Source organism: Poecilia latipinna, unplaced genomic scaffold (assembly GCF_001443285.1).
Source record: "Poecilia latipinna isolate Pla-1442-1.1 unplaced genomic scaffold, P_latipinna-1.0 Scaffold230, whole genome shotgun sequence".
NCBI lineage: Eukaryota > Metazoa > Chordata > Actinopteri > Cyprinodontiformes > Poeciliidae > Poecilia > Poecilia latipinna.
The window spans coordinates 406,044-413,492 of NW_015112846.1; the positions used below are offsets into that span (position 1 = coordinate 406,044).

General features: G+C 37.0%; 1 long non-coding RNA gene across 1 annotated transcript in view; it reads left to right on the top strand.

Moving 5' to 3' along the window:
* The first annotated feature begins 3,312 nt into the window (after window positions 1-3,312).
* The window catches only part of LOC106947219 (uncharacterized), a 31,224-nt gene continuing 27,087 nt past the window's right edge, over window positions 3,313-7,449 (top strand). The window contains exons 1-2 of the long non-coding RNA XR_001424944.1: window positions 3,313-3,509; window positions 6,701-6,783. This is a non-coding gene — a long non-coding RNA (uncharacterized LOC106947219). The remainder of the gene's footprint in view (window positions 3,510-6,700; window positions 6,784-7,449) is intronic.

Sequence of the window (7,449 nt, forward strand, 5' to 3'; positions counted from 1 at the left end):
CACTTGTGATGTCAAACTTGCGACTTGTACAGTGCAGTGCAAGTCCAACAGGAAGCAGAGAGGCCATTGATGAAATATAATCCCTGGATCTGAAGGTGTCATCTGGCTCCACGCGCTTCGGCAGCAGACACATAGACGGCCCATGGCGTGAGGGTCGTACTGTAAAAGATGTCCGGCAGACACATTGGCAGCAAGAGAGACGCAAATCGATTCCCATTGAGATAGCATGGAGTGCCTTAGTGGAGGACGGCCTCTTTAGCAAAGCTCTTATTAATTAATAGTGTCTCAGGAGAGGATCACATGATCCTATTCCTGCTTCTTCATCACAGCACAGCAGCTAATGATATCTGAGGGAGCTCTCCAGTGCAACACACTTCCAGCCTGCCTTGCATGTGATCATTACAGCAGCGTTTGCAACATTAGAACAGCATCCTCCTCCCTGTGTCATGAGAGTCATACGATGAGGACAGTGTTACGCTTTCCTATTTATGCCGGGAGACAAGGGATGGAATATTTCAGTCAGTTTATATGTCACAGATATCAAGCACTAACCACCGCATCCATCACACAGAATGGATAGAACCTGTTGTCACCAGCACAAAACTCTCAGTAGTGGTACATAATTATATGAAATAAGCTAATATGTCACAATAGGGGCCCACACCACAACATCTCCATGTGTTGTTCTTTAAAATCAGAATAATAAAACCCTTCAATTAAATCAAGCAGTCACATACAATGGATTGATGAATGCATTGTCTTTATGTTGATACATGACAGCACTGATCACAATCCAATAACATCAACATTAGATCTGCTTACAAGTTTTAGTTTCACTCTACAAATTCTTACTAGAGAACCCAAATGCTATACATCTGACAATGTACACATTTTTGCGTCTTGCTCGTAAGAAATTATTTAAAAAGTGTGGTCGCCACTGTTTTTTATTTATTTTTTTTTTTTTTTTTTTTGTTTTCCCAACAGTCAGAACAAAGACAGATGTTTATCTAGCAGCTTATATTGGGAGGGCAGAAACATATTGCAGCTTTATCTCTGATTGATGCGATCATACTAGGTCACTATAAGTGTCCAATAAAGTCTGTGTGCTGTTAGAGATGCCTCTGCTCTTTCCTGTTTCGTTAAAAGATACATCTTCTGAGCATCTCTCAGAAGATGTTCTGAGAGATAAGATAAGTCGTAACTACGTTTTATCTAAATAAAGCTACACATCGTAAAACTTTTTGTCATCATGAATATCACACTTTTGTCACTTCGAGTGCTTTTCACTGTCTGCATTTATGGGGAATGTAAAAGAGCAAAAGTCTCTGTGCAGCAGAGCACCTTAAAATTAATACAGCATGAAAAGGTCATTGCATGCCGTATCTATTAACTGTTGTGACCATTTATAATCTGGTATTTGTCAGATACACATAAACATACCTATAACAGGAATTCTTGTGTCACTATGATAAAAGGGTGTTTTTCAACATTTTTAGATCCACTATTTAACCAGGCATCCACAACCACAATTATTTACTTCTTTGACATCATTTTTTTTTAACTGCTGTTGCCACAAAGTGTCACTGATTTCATATTTAACTTGCTCTAAAAAAAAGACACCAGCTGGTTCTGTAGTCTTGGAGAGTGTGGCTTAAACCAACAATATCTGGAAAGTGTAAACATGTCTAAAAGCTATTTTATATGACTGAGTACAATTTACGATTGGTTTTATCTCCTGTAGGTTAATCTTGGCAGGATAAAACTAGGTTAAAGTATAAAAAATACATTCAAAAATAAGTAGGATCCATATTTTAATTAATCTTAACCCAGATTTATTTTGTGGAGGGATTCTAAAATACCAGTGTGACAACTTTTAAGTTAATATTTACATACATTAATAGATGGAAATTGTATTCGAAATGTGAAATCAGTCTGCAGAAGGGAGACACAGACCAGTTATTGTTCACCACCACCTTGTGCAATAATTTTCCACATAGTATAGGATTTTGCAGTTTTGTCTACTGATCTTAAAAAAAATGTGGGAACACATTTATAGGCACAAACAAGCACACACAAACACGCTTAGTGAACACAGGATGGCTACAATTTGGTAAACAAAATACTAATTTACTCAATTTCCAATCTCAGATGGATGATGATAGTGAACATGGATTTTATGGCTTTTTCAAGCCAGATAAAACAGTCATTTAGCTGAAGCTTAGTTTCAAATGAAATAGATGGCCCAAAGAGCCCTTCATTACATTACTGCTTGTTCTAATGGGTTTTGATCCAGTATTTTGGATCTTGAATTATTTTTCTTTCATTTACAGTGTCATGCTCTGTCTGATCCTCACTACATAATGTCTGGTAATTGCATTCAGCACTGATGTCGTTAAATAGGAAATGTGATTCTACAAAATATAAAAAGCAATAAGTTTGTGCTCATTTTTGCTGTGGCGTCAAACCACTGAATTTAAATAATCTGTTTAGGTTCTATACTTATTTATGAGCCAAAATATTATTACTGTTTTCAATTTCCATGTTTCGTTTCACTACTTTTTATTGATATGATATTTAGTTGTATGAGGATGTTTGTGGGGTCATTAATGCCCAAATTTGATGAATTATACACGTTAATGTGAAAAAGAATTGATAGGCACAACATGGATATGAAATTGATTTCTTTCAACTGTTTTCTTTATTCTGTAATAATCATGCAGGAAGCAGTGAGAAGAAAAGTTTATTCAGAAGTTGCTAACAAAAACAAAGACCTACACATATAAGCAAATAAATTAAGCTCATTTTATTCCGGTTTCAAACTCCCCAGTATGACATTCTTCCAGAAATTTTATGTGATCTACTAATTATGAACAAGCTTTAATGTTGTGAAAGTCTATGCCTTGGATGGCAACCTCAAGCAAACACATCTTTAATTTAAAATATGGAGCTGGATGAGCTCCAGCTCCATATACAATCACACCAGAAGATGATTTTTATTTTTTTATTTTTTCTTTTGGAATTGAAACCAGCATAAGCGGAAGCAGTGGGCGGGAGGAGGGGTTAAGATTAAAAATATACTATTTTGCAATAAAAGTAGAAGTCAAGCGATGCAAATTATAAACCTAGAACGTGTTTCTTAATTACTGAAAGATTGTTATCGTCTTGCCCACCATTCCACTATCAGGGGTGCCCAAAATCGGTCCTCGAGGGCCGGCATCCTGCATGCTTTACTTTTCTCCCTGGTTTTACACACCTGCATCAAATGATGACTCATTAGAAGGCCTAAGCAGAACACTAACTTACTGATGAGGTTGTTAAAACCACTAGGGAGAGAACTAAAACATGCAGGATGCCGGCCCTTGAGGACCGACTTGACACCCCTGCACTAAATGGTTTGGTTCGCCTACCGTTTTATAACCGCGGGTGGGGCTACCAGGAGCTAGCTGCTGTCTAGTCTGTATCTCCATGAACAGAACTTACTCACTGAGGAAACCGTAAAAAAAAAGCCAGTAAGTCATTTATCACAGCACTTGTTCAACGAGCTCAAGTTTGTAAGATGAAAGGTGAAATTTTCCCTGCTTTGCACAAAATCAGCCTGTTTTTAACAGGTCCCTTGTTAGGCTAATAGCCTAGCTTATGATGGTTAACAAGCTCAAACGAGTGATAAAGCATCAGTGACGGCGGAGAAAATGGGAGGAAAATGAGGAAATTAAAATAAGTCTGAGTGGAGGGAGGAAAGCGAGGAGGAAAAAGAGAGATTATTGAGGAGTGAGGGGAAAAAAGAAGAGGAAATAAAAAGCAGTCCCAAATGATAGCATACTTGAACACTGTTGGATCTCTTGGCCTATCTGAACCAGTAGGCATTCACCTTTCATTGATTTGTACAAGCTTTATCTAAATTTGTGGATTGTTTAAAAGGTGCACTGTTAGTTTTTCTAAAATATTTACTGAGCTTTATGATTCTATGACATACTTTCTGCACCACTAAACTGTTGAAAGAAGTCATTCCTGTCATGACATGACGTGATGAGTGTGAACACCCAAAGAAGCTGTGCATGCATTAACAGTTCTATTTTAATCTTAGATCTGATGAACAACACCCACATAATTATTTATTGTTATATATGATTTGCATAATAATTGCACATTTTTAATTGACAGTATATTCTCTGAAGCTGATTACATTGAAAAACTGAAGACTGGATTCCTCAGATCGAGTTCTAATTTACCAACCAAACACTTTGCCCTTGTCAATATTCATGATTGAGTGCAGCAGTTTAAAACAGCTCATTGTCCTGTTTGGCCCACCATTAGCATTTTTCATTACAGATCATTCAGGTAAATGATCACCTAATTCATCAACTGTCAGCTCCCCAATCATGTAAGGCTAACATTTGAATTTGTATACCATTACAAATTATCTTTTAGCTTTTGCGTTCATACCATCATTTTGGTAAGTTTGAGAATGCACAAAGTCTTTCATTCACCCGTTAATTTTTGGAATGACAATGACTTATTCTCTCACATCTCGCAGTTTGATTCTGGAAGTGTGAATGTTGTGGCAAATTAATCATCATTGATTAGAGGTCTTGTGATTTGAATCCGTCCCGTCTGCAGATTAGTAGCCATTGATCTGTGACAGCAATTTCATGCTCGTGGTCCACCAATTTTCCTGGTCAATATGTGAGGCCTCTGTGGAGCTTTTTCATGACCTCCTCGTTTATCAAACTGCCACCTGCAGTGACATTTACCCTCTCTTTGGATGTCAGGAATGAAAAAAATCAAATGAAACCTATCTGTCCACAGTAATTTTTTTATGATTTATATTGACCTGGAATATTGAGTATTATTGCAATACTGTACATGGGATTTGGTACACCCTAGGGAAAAGAAGGAAAACATAAATAAGAATATCTGCTAATTTAAAACTGTCTTCTGAAAAGTTATTGTCCGATTGGGTGGATTGCATAAATGGTGTTTTACTCTCACAATAAGATGTAGATTGGTGAAAAACAAGTGTTCCAATCCTTTGTGCACAACTGTATTCATATCTGCAGGTGTTCAAACACTGTGCCCACTCTTGGTCCTTTCAGGTGTCCATGCTTGGAAATTGTCACTTTGTAAAAGCATTTTTTTTTCTGGATGCAGTAAAAGATCCCAACTCAACTGGGGAAAAGTTGCAAATTATGCAAATTATTATTTTTGTTATTGTAAAAGACGGATGTCTCACACAGATAGGTGCCCTCTGTAATGTTGGAGAAAGGGAACACATTAAATTGTTCTAGCTCATCACATCCTGACAGTATTTCATGAGTTAAATTGATTGAGCACAGTCTTGGTTTTCTTTGTGAGATTACACAGAGGATATTGCAGAAAGGCTGTTTTCCATCACAGAGAGGGCACAGAGGCTCCTAAGCAGATGGAATTCTTAATTAACACAATACCACAGACTGTGTTAAAACACTTGCAACTCTAATGGGAGCAATCACAAAGCAGAACTGTAATATGCAGCTGATCAGTCCATTATGCAGTATATATGTTAAATTACCCGGGGGGATGGTTTAGATTTGTTTTGTCAAATGTTTTAAGTTTATGACAACCCTGTTGGGGGTTTTGAGTTTTACAAGTTTTGTTGTTAGATTGTGCTGTTAGTATTTAACTAAAGCCAAAAGAGTTTGTCTTTATGCTCATCACACAAAGAAGGAAGGAAATTGTACAGCTTGGTGAATACAAGTAAAATTACTACTTGCCATGGTTTCGATTGTAATTAATGTTGGAAAATTGAGTACTCTGTGTCATGCTGCAATGGTGCGGGTCACAGCAATTAGTAGGCTTGGAAAACAACATGGACACGGAAAATGAAATCTGCCAGTGTTTATTTTGCACTGCGGGACTCTGTATGAACAAACAGAATGATACTTAAACTCTAAAGAGATATTTCTTTAGTAAAAGTCCATTTCAAATACAATGTTGCACATAAATAGTATTCACAACACTTAAATACTTTCAGAAAACAACCCTGATTCAGTTAGCCTGCCATTGCCTTATTATGCAGTTCTGCTTGATTCAAATAACGCCTAGAATGAGCTGAGAGAAAGCATAATCTGTGAATTCAAGTCAATAATTTCACCATTGACTTGAATTCCTCAGGCAGAATTTCAACTGGGCCAATCAGATGGAGAAGTTATGAACGATGACGTCATTTTTCTGCCATGTTTGAAAATTGTCTGTAGTTTTAGCAATAGCACTGGAGGACGTAAACAAAGCTGTTCAGTCTGTCGGTTACTCTTCCAAATGTCAAATTTACATAGCAGCGCCTCGTTCAGGTAGGCACTTTTGTCATCGCAGTGGAGGATGGTTGTTTACAGCGCAGCCAATTTCTGGTAAGCTTCATAGCACTGAAGTGGCGTATTACATGCATCACTGACAAATGTTAGTGATTGGGTAAAGTTTCAAACTTCACCACTGTTAAAGCCTCCAGGAAACAATCATTTCTCAACAGCTGAGAGTCCATATATATTAAGCAAATGTCATAGAACAAAGGGCTGGTATTACCAGGCTATGATTCAGCACTTAACCCATATTTATGACAGAATCTTTAATCTTTGCTATTTATCACAGCATGATTTTTTTTTCTCTGTATTCTACTAAAGGCAGGATCCAACCATCCATTCATTCTCTAACACACTTATTCTTGCAGGGTCGTCAGGGAGGCTGGTGTCTACCTCCAGGAGTCAACGGACGAGAGACGGGCTATCGGGACATCTTGCCAGTCTATTGCAGGTAAAGGCAGGATGTAGATATATGATCTCGCAAAACACTTGTCAGCTTGCTATATCTATCAAGACATAAGCATTTAAGACCTTTCCAAAGCACATTGTTGAGCTTCAGTTAATCAACTATTGATCAAATGTTAACATTTTATATCATTGTTTGAGTAAATTTAACATTATTGAAATGTTCATACATTTGGAGTCCTTTCATTTATCTTCTTTGTATTCCTGGGCAATAGTTACATTTACAAATTAAAACCATGTGTTTTGACTTGTAATCTATGCACACGGTTATGAGTAAACCATTCATTCTTCCCACCTGAAAAACAAAAGATTTCACCAACATTTTGTAAATGTTTGAAAATGTACATATCATAACAGCAGTAACATTGGACTACAACACCAGTGCACTGAAAAACACTGGGTAAAACCATAGTGCTGTTTAGACTGGGCTTCTTGGGTTTTTTCCAAGACTCCTCATGTAGATTTGGGTATGCAATAATTAATAGACTATAACATTTTCTCAAAAACATCGTTATCCGTTTCACTTGTTTCTGAAAACCCATCTTTAACGAGAACAGCTTTAAAATTATATTTAGCAGGTATAACCACATCATTTGTAAGGGTAAAATAAAATAAGAAGTGATTAAGGGTAATTTAAGCCATAATTTCTTCT